Source organism: Glycine max, chromosome 2 (assembly GCF_000004515.6).
Source record: "Glycine max cultivar Williams 82 chromosome 2, Glycine_max_v4.0, whole genome shotgun sequence".
In the NCBI taxonomy this organism is placed as follows: Eukaryota; Viridiplantae; Streptophyta; class Magnoliopsida; order Fabales; family Fabaceae; genus Glycine; species Glycine max.
The window spans coordinates 33,911,089-33,931,450 of NC_016089.4; the positions used below are offsets into that span (position 1 = coordinate 33,911,089).

General features: G+C 35.8%; 1 non-coding gene and 1 pseudogene across 1 annotated transcript; both read right to left on the reverse strand.

Annotated features, from left to right (window-relative positions):
• Positions 1–1,528, reverse strand: part of LOC100778429 (protein S-acyltransferase 18-like) — a 64,194-nt pseudogene extending 62,666 nt beyond the window's left edge.
• Positions 1,529–7,735: 6,207 nt separating this feature from the next.
• Positions 7,736–7,817, reverse strand: MIR10413A (microRNA MIR10413a). The gene has a single exon (NR_161674.1). It is a non-coding gene; the product is annotated as a microRNA MIR10413a (primary transcript).
• Between the last annotated feature and the right edge of the window lie 12,545 nt (positions 7,818–20,362).

Genomic DNA, 20,362 nt, shown 5'->3' on the forward strand with positions numbered 1-20,362 from the left:
AAACAATTTGAAAGTTTTGAATTTGAATTTAAAAGCTTGTAATCGATTACACAGTAAGGAATTTTTCAAAATAACTCCCAAGAGTCACAACTGTTCAGGAAGTTTTTGAATGGCCATCAAAGGCCTTTAAAGACTTGGGATACGAAATTCCTTAGAGGTTTTCTGAATAACATTTTCTTATCCTCTCAAAACCAAATTGTCTTATCATTCTCAAAATATTCCTTGGTCAAAACACTTGCAAATTCAATAAGGAATCTTGATCGATCTTCAATTGTAATATCCTTCTCTTAAAGAGAGAAAATTCTTCTTCTTCTTATTCAAACAGATCTGTATAAGAGACCGAGAGTCTCTTCAGTTGTAAGGATATTTGAACACAAGGAAAGGGTGTCCCTGTGTGGTTCAGAGTTTGTAAAAAGCTTTCTACAAGATAGTGGAAATCTCAAGCGGGTTGCTTAGGGACTGGACGTAGGCACAAGGGGTGGCTGAACCAATATAAAATCTGAGTTTGCATTCTCTCTTCCCTTAAACTTCTTTTATTTATTTCTATTTATCTTTTGCTTTAAAGAAGTTTATTTTTGAATTTTCTTTTGAGTAATTCATATTAAGGGTGCATTGTTAATTCAAAAAGAAAGTTAAATTGTAATTGGGAATAATTTTTGTATCTTAATTCAACCCCCCATTCTTAAGATAACCGAGGCCACTTGTCCAACACATTTTACGTTCTAATTGTCTTCACCTCAAGTGCTTATGGAGAAGTTTATGATATGACCATAATAGAAGAACCTCAAAATCACAGAGTGCACAAAATGAGATGTCATCCTCATTGAGATTGGGGGCAATGGCATCATCAACATCCTTCATGACGAGAAGGAATGGTAAGAGAGGCTCCATTTGGGAACTTGTCTTGAAGGGATCCAAGTACTTCTTCTAAATGAACGTCTTGAGCAGCTTCCTCTCCACCCTCTTGAAGAACCTCATCACAATCAGGCCAAGAATGATGCCATAATTTAGCTTCAGAATCACATCCGATTTGGCTCTCTACTTTTTCTGATTCTTCTTATTGTTCTTCTTGTTCTGGAAGCTGGTCCTATCCTTGAGATCAATCGTTGTACACCTTACAAACAGAAACATAACAGCAACTGTGATGGAGGAAAACGTGAAGGTGAGTGTTACCTTGGTGGTTCGGTTTCTAAGGAAGAGCCTACAGTAGTGGAGAACAAGATCTATGTTTTAGATAAAGAGACACACCACTTTGGGATCGTTGCATTCCATGCTTGCCAAAGGCAGAAGCAGAGGCTGCGCATGAGGGGGGAGAAGTCAAGGTGTTTGCATCAATGAAAACCAAGGGAGGAAGATGACGGCGTCCCCGTTGGAGGCCAGAACGGGGCCACTATCGTCGAGCACGGCCTGAATCTCCTTAGCTGTTGGGGAAAGAGGGAGGAGAAGGTGTGGTCGATTTCAAAACCCTAAGTGTTGTTGGAATCGAAAGAAAAGAGAAAAACCCAGCCCAATGTTCTAGAATACGCATTCTTCCATTCCTTTCAAAGATGGTTTTCTGAAACTTTCTTTGTATTCTCGCATCCTATGTCAGTTCTTGAAAAAACTGATGTCGTAATGTGTTTTCAAAGACAGTTTTGTTAAAACCATCTTTAAAAATTTATAGTTATTTATGAAAATACCACCGTTTAACTTACAACATCTATTTCTATAGAACCATCATAAAAGAAACATTGTAAAAGATAATTTTTTTAGTAGTGTGAGTGTAATGATGTGAGACTGAAAGGTCGAATTTAAGGTTGAAAAAGATTTGAGGTTGGTCCATTGTTGTGGAATTTTTCGCAGCAGCATTTGGCAGGGTGTGAGCGTGAGGGTGACTTTGCTCACACCGATATCTGAAGTGGTCCAACTCCAATCCCGAACGACTCTATAATACACAACAAGAAGAAGCACAATCATTTAGGGAGAAAGAGAGAAAAAAAGGCTAAATGTGCACCTACATACACTACTACACCTCAACTAGTTTTTTTGTTTTGTTGGGAAGGAAAAGATTACAAATAGGCCATGAGGGCTTTTAATTTCAAAAAAATTGATGTTCTATAGCGTATCCAAATTGCAGTTCAAGATTATGAAGACAGTGATGTTAATATTTAGGTTACGATTGTTGTTTTTCTAATAATGTGCAAGACATAGTGCATTGTGAATGCACTTGATGCATCTACTCCCATATATGCATATTTGTAAATTTCAAATGGAAAAGAGATGCTTAAGTATATGGTGCCATATACTGATATATGCACTTTTTTTCTTAGTGTTTGTTTATTTAGTCATCTTTGCAAAAGATAAGGAGGAACTATTAAGGACAATTTCTATGTATCTGGTACTGATACCATTATGTTCAAACGTATGGCCCTTCCACATGCAGTCTTTAAGTTGAAGCACAATTTCAAGTGTGAACCGAAGGATCTTTATATTTTCAACATTTGGTTTGATTTCAAATCTATAAAAGAACTTGTGGTCTTATATATGCTACTACCTGCATTTGGAATAAATCAACCTTCTTTTGTTGAACCTTACACAAGTCTCTGAATAAATTATAACACTTAGAGGGATTTTTGGACCTAAGAAATGTAAGTTGATTTGGTTCAAAAACTACATAATAGTTTACCTTGAATATTGTATTTTTATATGGAGACTAGCCACAAAGTATGATGTAGAAAAGTGTAATTTCTACAAATATAATGGCAAATAGGTTACTCCTAACCTTAAAGTTGTTGTTTCCTTAGTGTCAGTGCCCCTAAATACAACCACTTAATAAATGATAGTTTACCTACTGATCTGTTAGTTACAGCACTTGTCAAATATTGGTTGGCCTCAATTATATCCCCAATGTCTCTTCTCTTGTTGAAATTCGACAAGTCTATTCACTAGTCAGTTTATTTATATTTTTACATTTTGAATTTTTTTATCTCCCTTTCTTTATTTTTATTGAATTTTCCACTTCTATTTGCTTTTTGTTTGTATGGATTGTCTATAGGCTCCATCAACTAATATATATTTTGCTTTATCCAAAGAAAAGGGGGTACACATTCTTGTTATATAAGAACTTTTCTCCTTTTTCCTATGACACTCTTGAAAAAGATGATGGTACTCACAAACCTAGAGGGGCTGAATTGGTTTTCAAAACAAAATGAACTTTTAAGCCTAGAGTTGCAAAAATTTCTTTTGCGTGGATCGTATCACAAAACTTTGATAAACCAAACTCAATCAATACTAAATCAATACACCCTTTACACAAGATCCTTTGTTATTGCTCTTTCTTTCTCAAAGATATTTTCTTGAACCTTTAGTAAACTTAATAAGATCAGAACGAGAAAGAAAGATAAGATGAAGAGAAGAAGTACACAACCTTTTATATTGGCTCACTCTATATCACTAGAGAAGCTAATCTAGTTATCTAATCCAAAACCCAAATTAGATTTTCACTATGCATATAGAATTCTTACAAGCAATCTCAATTCCCACCCCAAACAAAGAGGCTCAGGCACCCAACACTAAGGTCCTCTGTAAATAAGAGCCTAAGAGAAACCTACCCTTAGCCCAAACTAGAAACACCTATTATAGCATGCCTTCAAAAATTCATGCTCAAACAAAAAGATGTGTAAAACCATACACCAAAAACTAGAGTCAAATATAGAAATAACCTAATCAATCCTTTACGCAAACCCTTGATTGACTGAATAAGGTGGCTTCTTGAACTCAAGAAAGTAACACAACTCAGTTATCACAAAAGATCTTCATAATCAAAAGATTTGAAGTTATGAGTTACTAGCACTTTTCTTCTCTTCTTTCTTTAACTAGTAAGAACACGTGATTGAAGCTTTTCAAAAGCTCAAAAAATTTGTGTTATATGAGAGAACACAAGGTGGTTATTTATAGAGAAAACAATTATAACCGCCTGTAATTGATTAAATCTATAGGGTAATTGATTAACTCAATGAAGTAATCAATTAAACTATCTTTTTAATTGATTAAAGTGTTCTTCCAAAAACTGGAAACAACTCAAGAACGATGTGATCGATTAGATACTCAAAGTAATTTATTAAAGTGTTCTTGTTCTCTTCTGAAACACTTATAGAAAGAGAAATAATTGATTATATCACATGGTAATTGATTAAACCAGAGACTCCTGAATAAATCAGTCATTGTCTCGAAAACAATTGTGTAATCAATTACAAAAAGGTTGTAATCGATTGAACTGATATGAGACATAACTTTGCAAGCTTAAGATAACTTATGTAATCAATTACAATAAGGTTGTAATCGATTAAAACAAAGAGTCTTAACCTTTTGAAGAAAATTTCTAACTTTAGAAATTTTCTTCTCACTCACACATGATGATGTATGATGCACAAAAGATATGATATGGACTAAGATGCAACATTCAATATAACAACCAATACAAATATCACTCAAGAGAGGGCATGCAAAAGACAACTTCTTCAAGCTCTTCACTACTAGAAATATTGTTTTCAACATCGCTAGCTTAATATCAGTTTTAGAAAACACCGATGTTAACAAAAATGCATCGGCATACTCGTAAGTAACATGAGGTAATTAACACCAGTTTTTTTAAAAAACCAATGTTGTGTTTTAAGTTAATTAAAAACCCAAAACTCTTCACGCTCCGTGCTCACTATCCCAAACCCCCATTTCACCAGATCATCTAAGCACTCTCACTATTATCGCTCGCGATTATCACCATTGTCACTCTCGTCACTGGTGACTCTCACCACTGTCACGTGTAATGACCAACCTCGTCGCTACGGTATCCACACTCTAATATTCGATAATTTCAATTTACATAAAAATAACTCCCTTAATTTTTTGCTTATGAAAATAGAATTGATTTTGTCACAACATAAATTCATCCAACAACACATCATTACTTAAGTGAATATGCATAATTACATAGAAACAGTAATTCGGTGCACGTCATACACATAACGAAAATTAAATTTGTTCATAGATATAATTAAAATCCCAGTTTTACATCTTTAACTCAACAAAATAAAACCTAAAAACCAACTACGAAGGAGTTGATTACAAAACACAACTCTCTCCCAAAATAACGCCAACGTCATCACGTCAGCTCGGCGGCTCCTCACCAGAATCTTACTCCTTGCACCCTGCCACTGTCATTCTGCTCCCACGAACAAGGTTCGTGATCATCACAGGTATCAACCACACGATACAAAATTGCAAGGGTGAGTTCATTATAAAAGGAACCAATACCAATTCCAAATAACCACAATTAGCAAGGAACATAGGCAAACATGATGAGCATACACAACAATCATTATTCAACACTCATATCCAACAAATATTCATCATCCACATCCAACAATTACTCATCATCCATCCATGGACCCAATCAAGACTGCACAAAATGATGCATGCACCTGACTCAACACTCAAATGCAATGTGGTATGTACCAACAACAACCAAATCTCAGGAAATAGCCTAAGCGTGTCCACACAACACTCTCACTTAGGGAACTGTGCTGAGTTTGTCGAGACCACCCGGTTGTGCACGTAACAACCCCCCTCCCATAGGTGATCAGCCTGGGAGCCCAAAGGTGTTCTCTACCAGGTGACAGCCCCCTAGTACAAAGTACACTTGGCCACAATTACTCTATTTCTTGTGTCGTATGAGCTATGATCACGGCCAAAAGCAAGTGCTAAAGACCATGGACCAATTAAAGCGCCTAAGCATCCCCTCATAAATGTTTAGATTCTCTAACCACACTAGCTACCCACGTTTGTGCCATCCGACAAGGTCAGTGCACTATACCCCCCCCATGACATACACTCCATACGACGTATGATCGTGGCCAAAAGCTAGTGCCAAAGACCCTGGAAGGTCAGTGCACAGTGCCCCCCACAAACATACACAACATCCAACGTATGAACGTGACCAAAAGCTGGTGCCAAAGACCCTAGAAGGTCAGTCCACAGTGCCCCCCACGAACATACACAACATGCACATGCCAATGCATTTCCAACATCAATCAATATTCCATTTCCATGTCATTCACAACATAAAATATCATATCATCTCAATGACGTTATCAACAACAGCAGCAACCTCATTTCATATTCACATATTCATCAATAATAAAAATTCATGTTGACATGATTTTTATTAACAACGTCATCTCAAATCAATATCATCATAATTATCATTATCATCACATAAAAATTAAAATCCTTAATAGCGACATCAACAACAAATCGCATTTCGCACATGCTCGTCGATTCCACACAAGCCTCTACCATGCCAAAATGAAGGAGACTTAGTATGGATTTCAGAAAACAAAGCTAGTAACAGTGCTCTAGGTCAAACACCCACGTCACTGTTAAACAAATGGCCTCAGTTATCTTAAGAAGGGGGGGTTGAATTAAGATAACAAGAACTATTCCCCAATTAAAATTTTACTCTCTCTTTTTAGATTAACAATGCACCCTTAATATGAATTACTCAAAAGACAATTCAAAATAAACTTCTTTCAAACCAAAGATAAATAGTAATAAATAAAAGAAGTTTAAGGGAAGAGAGAAATGCAAACTTGATTTATACTGGTTCGGCCACTTCCCGTGCCTACGTCCAGTCCTCAAGCAACCCACTTGAGATTTTCCACTCTCTTGTAAAATCCTTTTACAAGTTCTGAACACACAAGGACAATCCTTCCTTTGTGTTCAGAATTCCTTTACAACAAGAGACCCTCGGTCTCTTAATCCCTTTTCAGAAGTAAGAAGAAGAGAAGAAGAAATCTCTCTTGAAAGAGATAGATTGTACAATGAAGATCAATCACAATTCCTTATTGAATATGCAAGTGTTTGACCAAGGAATCTTTGAGAGGATAAGACATTTCAATTCAGAAAAACTCTCTTAATCTTTTGAGAGGATAAAACTTTTTGGGCAATCAAAACTCTCTGCAAATTCGTGTCTTAAGTCACATATATATAGGCCTTTGATGGCCATTCAAGAATCAATTAAAAGATGTGACTGTTGAGAATGTTTTCTGAAAAACTCCTCTGGTAATCGATTACAGTATGTGTGTAATCGATTACAAGCTTTAAAATTTGAATTAAAAACGTTCAGAAACTGCTGGTAATCGATTACCATATATGTGTAATCGATTACACAGTGCAAATTTTTAATTCAAATTTTAATAGCTGTTGTAAATCAGTTTTGGCCACTGGTAATCGATTACCAGAGAGTAAATTTGTTGAAAAAGGCTTTTTAACTTAAATTTCTTGGCCAAACCTTTTGCTACTTCAATTGGAATTCTCCTCCTATTTAATATACCCTTTCTAAGACTAGAGACTTGTCTTGATCATCCATCTTGAATATCTTTAATTTCTTTGTCTTGAATAAATCTTTGAGACGCATGTGAAACTTTGGCATAATCAAAACATTCAGCTTGATCCTTTGTCTACAGTCACTACATGAAAGAGCTGAGAGCATTTCGGATTTTACAAAGGAACATCATTTGGAAATTCTGACCACACCAATGTGACTGGGGTTCAGTGTAGGTTACGAAAATAACATGCATTTCATGAAAGGATAACGTTAACAAAGTCTCTTTCTCTAAGGTTTTTCAAAGGAAGCATAAGACATGCAATGGTGGTTCCAAAGTTAGAAAAGATGCAAAGACAAGATGAAACTAACAGGAAACAAGCGTAGAACCATGGTTATCTCGAAAGAAAACGAAAGGTCAGATTAGGGTTTCGTTCTCTACCAAAACCGCAAGCCAAGTTGGAAGATTCCGCTTCGGTCGAAGGGTTCCTCTTAGTGTGGGGTTGCAACGGAGAACAACGGCAGTTTGTGGTGGCTAATGGTGGCTGTGGGTGATGGAGAAAGTGCTTGGGACATTAGAAATGGCTTTGGAAGAAAGAAAGGAGAAGAAATAGCGTTTTTCCTAAGCTACACGAAAGCAAAGGTTGAAATGCTTAAATAAGAAATGCTCTCGGGAACAGAAGCTTCGAGCACACTCCATATATCTTCTCAAAGATCCCAACGGTCAGATCGTGGACAATTCTCTTGTGAAGCTGCAGACTAAAATATCGAGAAGATCCAACGGTTAATGAAGGCTGGGTAGTGTTTTTACCGAGGCAGCTTCATGTAGCTTTCTCAAGAAGCTTCATTAAGAGGCTTCTTCAAGAAGCTTCCCCGTGGCTTCTTTGAGAAGCTTTCTCAAGAGACTTCTTTGAGAAGCTAGATCCTTATCTACCCACACGCTTCTATTAACTAAATTAACCTCCTTGACAATAATTACGGATAAAAATAACACAACAAATAATCAAACATCAAACATAATTACTAATAATATATATATATATATATATATATATATATATATATATATATCAGGGTGTTACATCACGCAATCACTTTCACCGCCATCTGTCGATTTTGTCGTCATTGTTCACCAGCGTTAGTACGTGTTTGGGATGCTTGTTATGTGATGCCTTCATCGTCGTGTTCCGTCAGTCACGACTGTCCTCCAATGTTTGTTCTTCTTTTAGTTATCTGATAACTCGTTGGGATGCCCTCATTGTTGTGTTTTACTTTTGTTGATGAAACACTATCTTACATTAAAGTTAGTTTGAATGAAGTTTATTGTCAAAAATAGTTTGGAATTACTGTTGAAATTAGTAGAACATGAAATATATATTCTACATTGTCGTAATGTTGTTTATCCATTATGATTTGCAGGTGACCATGAAGCATTGCGTGAGCATTTGCCAAAGATTGGGCCCTACAGACCTTGCTTATAGACTTGTGAGTTAGTCTTCCATTTACTACATTCTATCTCTTTATTTTATTTGTGCCATACCTTAAACTTGGTAAAAATTGAGTTTCTAGGGTTGCTTTTGTTATTGTGTTTAAGTAATAATGGTCAGTAAAATAGGCAAGGCATTTTGACCTGGGTTTTTTATGGTTTGTTTTATAGTCATTTAATTTTAAAAAATGATGAAAAGAAATGTAATGCTAAGACAACCTCCTATATAAAAGCCTAAAAGTAGAATGTGTACGAAGCAAGTTAATTATCTCTATTTAAAATTATTATAACAACTTCAATAAAGTTTGTCTTCTAAGTGTCTACTTTGGCTCATCAACTATCATCAATAATTGTGTATCATCTTAACTCCTATAATATCACAATCCTTGAATTAACCATTGTAAGCAATCTTTGTTTGGAGACAAGAGAGTCGAGTTTCTACTACTATTTCCCTATTGGGTTGCTACTCCATGTTTGACCTGTGCTTTCACTGTTGTAGACCTTTGTAAAGGTTGTTATGACTTGTGATTTTGAAAAACATGTTGTTTGTAACTATTGGTGTAATCTGGAATATTTGTGATGCACACTACCTAAATCATAACATAGCTTATGCATGCTTCCTAGGCCTAAATTTGTCATGATTCAAAACAGAATGTTGTTTGCCAAATGAACTTGGTAAAATATTTGATCATTAGATTTAGATGCTTATGCCCAATAATTTAGAGACTTGAATACTAAGATAGAATCAAATGAAATATAGTCTATTAATATGATCATTCCCATTAGACATAAGATAATAAAGTGCCTAAAGTAAAGTCAAGTAGACTTAAGGCTAACTACTTATTTAATTTTGTAGGCACTTTTACTTTTGTTGTTCGCATCGTGATCACGATATTCATTGTTAGAGACTTTTAGTGACCATTATCACAGGTACAAATGTCTTTCTTACTTTTGTTAGGCTTTTTTTTCTTGACTCCTTTTTTACCTTGTTTTATGTTAGTAATGAATTTTGTCATTATCACATGTATATAATTATTGTTCATCATGAGTAAACCTTAGATTCCCGTTTGAGATTAAATATAATGATTCTTGAGGACAGTTTGCATTAATCATTGTATTGAATCTTGAATTATCCGTTTGGACAATTTGGGAAGAGTCATATTTCGATACAATGCATTTCTCTTTGTTCTCTGGATGCATACTTGATTTTCGTGGAATTAATATCATCGCTTTCATGTCGTGTACGTGGAGATCAGTGCGAAATGCTACCAAAATTTTTTCAAATTTAAGAAAAGAGACTTAACCTTGACGTACGAATGTACTATAAAAGCATGTCTTCCCGAATGGGATAGAGCCACACCTTTAATGAAAAAGTGAGATTTTCATGCATCGAAAAACTTTGTGAGTATCATAGAGTTATCAATTAGATGGATCGAAGTTGGATGAACTCAAGTCGCATGAGCCCTGTGTATGAGGAAGGCGTGGAACAATTCTTGAAATTCGCCTCTGAAAGAAGTCAACCGCATGAGGATGGAAAATAATTTTGTCCTTGTATAAACTGTTTGAACGAGAGACAACAACTATTCAACGACATATAAGAACATCTATTATATGATGACATTAAGAAGAATTATACAGCATGGTGAATTGACAGACATGCAGAGGGAGTCCCAATCTGAATTGGTAGATGTACAAATGGGAGATCACTTAGAGAAAAGGATTTGTGATCTTGGACAAGAATCTTTTCACCAAGCACATGTCCCTATGTATGATACATTGCAAAGAGATTCAAAGAAGGCTTTACATCCGGGGTGCAAGAAGTCTCTGACGTTGTCGTCAGCAGTGTTAAGTCTGGTTAATGTCAAGGCCAGATATGGGTGGAGTGACAAAAGCTTCACCTCACTTCTTCAGGTGGTGTAGGATATGCTTCCAAGGGAAAAAAATTTGCCAAAAAGTTACTATCTGGCAAAGAAGATACTATGTTTGATGGGTATGGAGTACTAGAAGATTCATGCTTGTCCTAATGATTGCATATTGTACAAAAATGAGTTTGAAGAAATAGATAACTTCCCCAGGTGTTGCAATGATGAAAGCACTAAGAAAGGCCCCCCAATGAAGTGTTATGGTATCTTTCGATCATTCCAAGGTTTAAGCATATGTTCGCTAATGCAAATGACGCAAAAGACTTTACATGGCATGCAGATGGGAGAAATTGCGATGGAATGCTCCGCCATCCGGTTGATTCCTCTTAGTGGAAGAAGATTAATAGTGTATATTCGGAATTCGGCAAAGAGGCAAGAAATCTTAGGCTTGGACTTGCTAGTGATGGAATGAATCTGTATGCCAGTTTAAGCACTCAACACAGTTTGTGGCCTGTTTTGCTAGTAATTCACAACTCGCCTCCTTGGTTGTGCATGAACCAAAAACACATGATGTTGTCTATGATGATATCGGGCCCAAGACAACCAGGAAATGAAATTGATGTTTATCTCAGTCCCTTGATTGAAGACTTGACAAAGTTGCGGGGTGATGTTGTCTATGATGATATCGGGCCCAAGACAACCAGGAAATGAAATTGATGTTTATCTCAGTCCCTTGATTGAAGACTTGACAAAGTTGCGGGGTGAGGAGGTTATTGTGTTCGATGGGTATCAAAATGAAACATTCAAGTTGTGTGAAATTCTATTTTGTACCATTAACAACTTTCCAGCATACAGGAATTTGACTGGATACAATGTTAAGAGTCATCATGCATGCCCTATCTGTGAAGAATACAAAAGCTATGTACAAATGAAACATGAAAGCAAAATAGTATACACTTGGCATCGACGCTTTCTGAAAGCTTATTACCCTTAACAGCGATTGAAAAAAGCTTTTAGTGGAAGTCAAGAGCATGATAGCACGCCGATATCGTTAACTGGTCAACAGATTATTTAGCGGGTTGACGACATCAATACTATTTTTAGAAAGACCCAAAAAAAGGAAAAAAGTAAAACTTCTATATGGAATAAGAGGTTGATATTGTTTGATCTTCCATACTGGTCTGATCTAGATGTTAGATATTGTATTGATGTTATGCATGTTGAGAAAAATGTCTGTGATAGTGTTTTCATCATGCTTCTTAACATTCAAGGCAAGACAAAGGATGGTTTGAATACTTGTCAAGATCTAGTTGATATGGGTATACGAGACCAGTTACATCCAAGGTCTGATGGTAAGAAAATATACTTGTCTCCAGCTTGTCATACTTTGTCCAGAAAGGAAAAGATAAGTTTTTTGTCAGTGTCTGCACCGTGTCAAAGTGCCACAGGGACACTCTTTAAATATTAAGAGCCTTGTGCAGTTGAAGGATCTAAAGTTAGTTGGCTTAAAGTCTCATTATTGCCACGTCTTGTTGCAACAATTGTTCGCTATGACGATATGAGACATTTTGCCTAAGAAAGTCAAGCATGTCACCTGTGTTTTTTCTTCAATGTCATATTCGGCAAAGTCATTGATCCTCTCAAGTTAGATGAGCTGGAAAATGAGGCTGTTATTATCTTGTGTTAATTGGAGATGTATTTTCCTCCTTCATTTTTCAACATCATGGTTCACTTAATTGTTCATCTGGTGAGGGAAATTAAATGTTGTGGTCCCATTTATTTGCGGTGGATGTACTCGGTTAAGAGATACATGAAGATCTTAAAAGGGTATCCAAAGAATCTACATCGTCTTGAAGCATCTATTGTTGAAAGGAATATTAGGGAATAAGCTATTGAGTTTTGTTCTGAGTACATGGAAAAGGCAAAACTTGTTGGGGTTCTGGAGTATCTCTATGACGAGAGAGTGGGAGGTAAGGGTTCAAGAGGACTGCATGTTATCACTCCAACTCTAGAAGAATTGCAACAAGCTCATTTGTATATACTGAATAACAGTAATGAAGCTTTAGTCAAGGAAACTAACCCAAAAATGACCAAGAATAGGGTGTTGAAAGAGCATAACAAGACTTTCCTAAATTGGTTTAAAGATATAATCTTCGATGACCATAATGCATTTGAAACATTAAGGAAGTAAGCAGATGGGCCTAAAAGAAATGTTATAACTTGAAAAGGATACAATATCCACAAGTATTCATTTTACATGAAATCATAAGACCAAAAGGGCACAATGCAAAATAGTGGTGTAAGTCTAAGGGCTAAATCTCAACACTTGGCTATTGTACATGATGACAATCCCCGTGTAGCTTCCATGCCTTACTTTGGAGTCATTCAAGAAATCTAGGAGGTTAATTATGTAAAATTTAGTGTTTGTGTTTTCAAGTGTAAGTGGGTATATAACAATATCGGGGTGTGAACCGATGATTTTGGATTTACTTTGGTAGATCTAAAGAAGCTTGCTTATCAGAATGAGCTTTTCATCATGGTCGAACAAGCTAAACATGTATTTTATGTTCAACATCCTTGTGATGAAAGATGGTCAGTGGTTCTACACGGAAAAACAATTGGTGTTAATATTAAAGATGATGAGAAGTACGGAATAAGCAAAGAGAAGTGGACCCAGTTTTGTCAGAGCCATAGAAAGCCTTCATGGCAGGTTAGTTGATTTTCATTATTTTTAAATCATCATATTTACATATTATTGTCAACTTACTGTTATGTGTTATTGTCACAAGATGTTCGAAAGAAGGCACAGGCCATTTAGAAACAAAACACTACCCCTCACATGTTGTCTCGTGGGGGCTATGATTTTCTAGAAAATAAGTTGATGAAGCATAAGCAAAAGAAATAATTGGATGAAGCAAGTCAATCAGGGATCACTAATACAGCCATTGATCCTCCATCTCCCATCAGACGACACGTGAAGTGAAAGTGTTGGATCAAGTGGCCTCGGAATAATTAAGAAGGGGGGTTGAATTAATTATTAATGAACCTTTACTAATTAAAAATCTATTCTTCTTAATGTTACTAGATTCAATTAGGCTTTTACTATAATGTTAAGAAAGTAAAGAACAGAAATAGAAACTTAACCAAAAGTAAAAGCGATAATTAAAGTGCACAGCGGAAATTAAAGAGTGTAGGGAAGAAGAAGTCAAACACAAGAATTTATACTGGTTCGGCAATAACCCGTGCCTACATCCAATCCCCAAGCAACCTGCGGTCCTTGAGATTTCTTTTCAAACTTGTAAAAACCTTTACAAGAAAAGATTCACAAGGGATGTACCCTCCCTTGTTCTCTTTGAACAACCAAGTGGATGTACCCTCCACTTGAACTGATCCACAAGAGATATACCCTCTCTTGCTTTCAGTTTCAACAACCCAAGTAGATGTACCCTCTACTTGTTGTAGAAGCAAGCTTCATGATGAATCAAGATTGATTCAACAAGTTTTGATGATAACAAAGATGATGGCAAAAAGCTCAAAAGTCAAGATCACTTCATGATAACAAAGATGATGACATTCAAGAATGATTTCAAGATTGAGTCAAGAACACTTCAAGGATCAAGAGGAAATTTGATTTCAAGAATCAAGAATCAAGTTTCCAGAATCAAGAATAATCAAGTTGAAGATTCAAGAATCAAGAAAAGACTCAATCAAGATAAGTACTAAAAAGTTTTTCAAAATATTGAGTAGCACATGAATTTTTCACAAAACCTATTACCAAAGAGTTTTTACTCTCTGGTAATCGATTACCAGTTTATTGTAATCGATTACCAGTAGCAAAATGGTTTTCAAAAAGCTTTCAACTGAATTTACAACGTTCCAATTGATTTCAAAATGTTGTAATCAATTACAATGATTTGGTAATCGATTACCAGTGTGTTTTGATGCAATCCTACCCCGCAAGGGCATTGGGTAGAAGACTCCAAGTAGATTGGGCTAGAGATCCAAGGGAATGCCCTAGGGTTCTCATGAGCCTTAGGGTAGATTTCGAGCCCATGGGCTAAGTATGAGCCCGCTTATCTTTGTAAATATTAGAATAGGTATTTCATTCGTCTGGGCCTTGTATTTTGGCCATTTTAGAAGTATAGGGTTTTAGCCTTGTATTTCAGGGTATTTTGAGTAGTCTTTGTAGTAAGGAATTTTTTTTGTATTTTCATGTTTTTTGTCATGGGGGTGAGCTTGGCTATTATAGGGGGTGTATAGCTAAGCTCTAACTTCTCATCTCAAGGAGGTGAGCTTAGCTATTAGAGAGGTATGTGTAGCTAAGCTCTAATTTCTTTAGGAATCTTCTTAAGGAAGCTTCTCAAGGAGGTGAGCTTAGTTATGAGAGGAGTGTGTGTAGCTAAGCTCTAGCTTCTCAAGGAAGTTTTCTCAAAGAAGCTTCTCAAGGAAGTTTTCTCAAGAAAACTTGTCAAGGAAGCTACCTAGTCTATAAATAGAAGCATGTGTAACACTTGTTGTAACTGATGAATGAAAGTCTTGTGAGACATACTTCAAAGTTCCACTTCTCTCCCTCTTTTATTCCTTCAATTTCGTGCTCCCCCCTCTCTCTTTCTCTCCCTCTCTTTTTTCCTCCATTGAAGCATCCTTCCAAGCTTCTTATCCAAGGCTCATCTTAGTGGTGAAGCTCCTTCTTCCATGGCTTATTCCTTAGTGGATGGCGTCTCCTCTCACCTCTTCTCCTTTGTCTTCCGCTGCATCTCCATGGTGGAAAATCACCATTAAAGGACCTCATTGAAGCTCAAAGATCCATCCTCCATAGAAGCCCCACAAGCAAGCTTCCATCAAGTGGTAATCAGAGCACAAGAGCTTCAAGTAGGTGCTCCTTAAACCTCCATTAATTTTTGCTTTACCTTCTCTTCCATTGTTGTTTCTTCATTTTTTTCTCCATGTATCTCCTCACATGTCTTGTGATAAATGTTTTTAACATGATTCTTTAGAGTTTCCACCGATTAAACTTGCTATAGAAGCTAGATTTGATTTTCTATGGTTCAAATTTCTTGTTCTTGAACCATGAATTGTGTTGAGTTTAGGTTCCTTTGAGTTTTGTCTTGTTATTTTTTGTGGCTGAAACCTAAACCATAAAATTCTTACAAAAATATTAAAGTAGAAGAAAACCTCAAAAATCTAGAGTGACTTGTTCACCTATTGTAGTTTTGTCATAGAAGTCATGTCTGGTCATGAAACTTGTCACATAAGATTTCTTATGTTGTGCTGAATTTTATTTTTCTTGTTTCTTTGTCTAACTCATTTGCTCATGATTGTATGAAATTCTTTTAGCCTATTATTTTATTTGAGTCAAATCTTTCATGTTAATTAGTCCTTAACATGTTCATGCAAAATTCTTAGAGAGTCTTTGATTGTGAACCTTTTCTTGAACTTTTAGGTTTCCTTATGATTGTGTCTATTGTGAATTTGAGTTTTGGTGATTGAATTGTTGGCTGAAATGTTGATCCTAAGTGAATATTGAACTCCTAAAACTGTGGTAAACAATCCTAGTGAGTTCAACATACATAGAAAGGTTGAAAGCAAGCCCGAGGCAATCAATATACCATGCTTAAAAAAATCGCTGGTGCTGGCAACTTGGACATACAAACTTGTAAAAATTTCTGAGAATTGGTTACTTCGAATTTTGAGCTGAACTTTTTACTGAATTTGCTAGACATCTGGAAAAAAGTTATAAAAAAAGAACCAAGTGATTTGGATAAAAGCAAAAAATACTAAATATCACACAAGTTGGCAGAAAAATCAATATCCAGGAAAAAAAAGTGAAAGGGAAGTGTGCTTGTTGTTTTGGCTCAAAATTTATTCTATAATTGGTGCCTATGTTATACCAATCTTAGTTCCAAAATTTCAATTGAAAATTACTGTGAAAAAAAGTGCCAAAGCTAGAGGTTTGTTGAGTCTTTTTTTTTATAGTTTTTTTACTCTACTCTAGAGCCATTCTAAGTTTCTCTTTGAGTCCTAGCTTGCTTCTATGTCCTTTTCATTGCTTTAATTGTTGTGTAATCGTTGAAAAATTGTCTTGTTAAAATTCTATTGGTTTAGCTTTCATTTCATTTTTTTTGGTCTTTGGTTATTGCTTGTCTCTTTGTTTCCTTGTTTGTGGGTTGCCATATAGGGAATTGGAAGGAGGATTGGTGTCATCCCTTGAAGAATTTGAGTCAAGAAGAAAGGGCCAACCACCTTAAGAGCTATTGGACTAAGAAGCACTCCAAATTGAGTGAATCACCAAAGAGAGAACAACCACCAAAATTGAGGACCATTTTCTAATTTTGTAATTTGCAATTTACTTACCTTCATTGCCTTCAAGTTTTGTAAAAAAAAGGCCTTTCATTAGAAGTGTGTTGGGAGCCTCCAATAGGTTTCCAAACTTCCATTTGTGTGTAATGATTTTAGGCAGTTTTTCCTTAGGATAGTGAGTGTTTTGTTGGGAACCTTGAATGTGGTCATCCAAACACTCTTAGGATTCACCTAGTTTACTTTTCTTGCTTACTTTCATAGCTTATTTCCTTTACCTTCCATTGTCAAACCACCTAGATAGCTTGCATTTTACCAATTAGTTTTTTTCCTTATCTTTCACACCTCTTTTAGTGTTTATTTTGGCTAGTTTCAACCATAGTCTCTTTTACCTTTTGTTTTCAAACCTCCAACAAGAAAGAACCACAACTTAGGAACCAACATGAGTCATCATTCATCTAGTGTTAATGGCGAGGGTACTAGTCATAAAGACCCTTTATCTAGAATCTTAGATGAGTTGAGTTCCCTCAAGTTATGGAAAGAAAAACAAGAGAGAAAAGAAAAAGGAAAAAAAGAGTGGAAGAAATAAGTCAAGATGAAAGAAAGAAAATAAGAGAGGAAGAAAGAAGAAAAATAATGAAAGAAATGAAAAGAGAAAAACATGCCTCCTATAGTAGTCATAACTCTTGCAAGAGCCTAAGTGAAGAACTTCGTGACTATTATGAAGGAAGGCATAAGCCACATCTTAGACCTCACTCCCATAGAAGAGAAAAGGAACGAAAGCCTTAAGAGGCTAACATTAACCTCCCATACTTCCACGGGAAGGACAATGTAGAGGCTAACTTAGTTTGGGAAATAAGGGTAGAGCAACAACTTAAAAATAAGTCTACATCAAAATCTTATGGCTCTCACTCTTATCCAAAGAAAGACCAAGGTCAAGGCAATTCTTGGTGGTGAAGCTCCTTCTTCCTTGGCTTATTCCCTAGTGGATGGTGCCTCCCCTCTTCTCTTCTCCTTTGCCTTCCGCTGCATCTCCATGGTGAAAAATCACCATTGAAGGACCTCATTGAAGCTCAAAGATCCAGCCTCCATAGAAGCCCCATAAGCAAGCTTAATCGATTACCAGTGTGTTTGAACGTTGAAATTCAAATTAAATTGTGAAGAGTCACATCCTTTCACAAAAAAGCTTTGCGTAATCGATTACAATGATTTGGGAATCGATTACCAATGATAAGTTCTGAACAAAAATCAAATGATGTAACTCTTCCAATGGTTTTCAATTTTTTCTAAAAGTTATAACTTTTCAAATGGTTTTCAAGTTTTTCTAAAGGTTATAACTTTTCTAATGGTTCTCTTGACCAGACATGAAGAGTCTATAAAAGCAAGACTTTGATTTGCATTTCAATAATCTTGAACATCCTTTCAAACATTCTTACAATCCTTTACAACCCTTGAATCTCTTTGAACTTCTTCTTCTTCCTTTGCAAAAAGCTTTCAAAAGTTTTCTGGTTTTCCAAACCTTGAAAACAAAATTGTGCTATTCATCTTTTTCATTCCCTTCTCCCTTTGCCAAAAAGAATTCTCCAAGGACTAACCGCCTGAATTCTTTTTGTGTCTCTCTTCTCCCTTTTCCAAAAGAACAAAGGACTAACCGCCTGAATTCTTTTGTGTCTCCCTTCTCCCTTGTCAAAGAATTCAATAAGACACAATCTAAGAATTCTTTTGATTCTTCCCTTTCCTTTAAGCAAAAGATTTCAAAGGACTAACCACCTGAGATAACTTTTGTTTACCCTTTACAAAGTTTCAAAGGACTAACCGCCTGAGAACTTTGTCTTAACACATTGGAGGGTACATCCTTTGTGGTACAAGTAGAGGGTACATCTACTTGGGTTGTTGTAACTGAGAACAAGAGAGGATACATCTCTTATGGATCAGTTCTAGTAAAGGGTACATCCACTAGGTTGTTCAAAGAGAACAAGGGAGGGTACATCCCTTGTGGATCTTTGCTTGTAAAGGATTTTACAAGGTTGAAAAGAAATCTCAAGGACCGCATGTCGCTTGGGGACTGGATGTAGACACGGGTTGTTGCCGAACCAGTATAAAACTCTTGTGTGTTTGTCTTCTTCTTCCCTACTCTTTTAATTTCCGCTGTGCACTTTAATTCCTGCTTTTACTTTTGGTTAAGTTTCTTTTCTATTCTTTATTTTCTTAACAACATAGTAAAAGCCTAAGAAGGGTAAATTTTTAATTAGTAAAGGTCTAGTAATAATTAATTCAACCCCCCTTCTTAATTATTCTAAGGCCACTTGATCCAACACTTGTACCACAAAGGATGTACCCTCCAATGTGTTAAGACAAAGTTCTCAGGCGGTTAGTCCTTTGAATCTTTGTAAAGGGGAAACAAAAGATATCTTAGGCGGTTAGTCCTTTGAAATCTTTTGTTTAAGGGAAAAGGAAGAATCAAAAGAATTCTCAGACTGTGTCCTTTTGAATTCTTTGAAAAGGGAGAAGGGAGACACAAAAGAATTCAGGCGGTTAGTCCTTTGTTCTTTTGGAAAAGGGAGAAGAGAGACACAAAAAGAATTCAGGCGATTAGTCCTTGCTGAGTTCTTTTTGGCAAAGAGAGAAAATAATGAAAAGATATAGCACACTTATGTTTTTTGCAAAAGAACAAGGTTTGGAAAACAGAAAACTTAGAAAGTTTTTTGGCAAAGGAAGAAGAAGAAATATGAGAAGCGAAGGTTTCAAGATATCTCAAAAGTTGTTCAAAGAAGTTCAAAAGTTGTAAAAGTTATTGAAATGCAAGTCAAGGTCTTGCTTTTATAGACTCTTCATGTCTGGTCAAGAAAACCATTAGAAGAGTTATAACCTTGAGAAAATCTTGAGAAAACTATTGGAAGAGTTGCATCTCTTGACTTTTTATTCAGAACTTGTCACTGGTAATCGAATACCATAACCATGTAATCGATTACACAAAGCATTTTATGAAAAGAAGTGACTCTTTACAATTGCATTTGAATTTCAACGTTCAGATACACTGGTAATCGATTACCAATATATTGTAATCGATTACACCATTTAAAAAACATTTGAAATGTTGCAAATTCAGTTAAAAGCTTTTGAAATCAAACTTTACCACTAGTAATCGATTACAGGTAATTGGTAATCGATTACCAGAGAGTAAATACTCTGGTAACTTAGAAAAATTTGGAAAAACTTTTCTTGTAAAACAAAATTATGCTATGTTTGGTTTTTGAAAAATCTTTTGCAATACTTCCCTTGTGAAGTATTGACTTGTTGCTTTTTGGTTTCTTCTATTGAATCTTGAATTCATCTTCTCTTGAATCTTGATTCTTC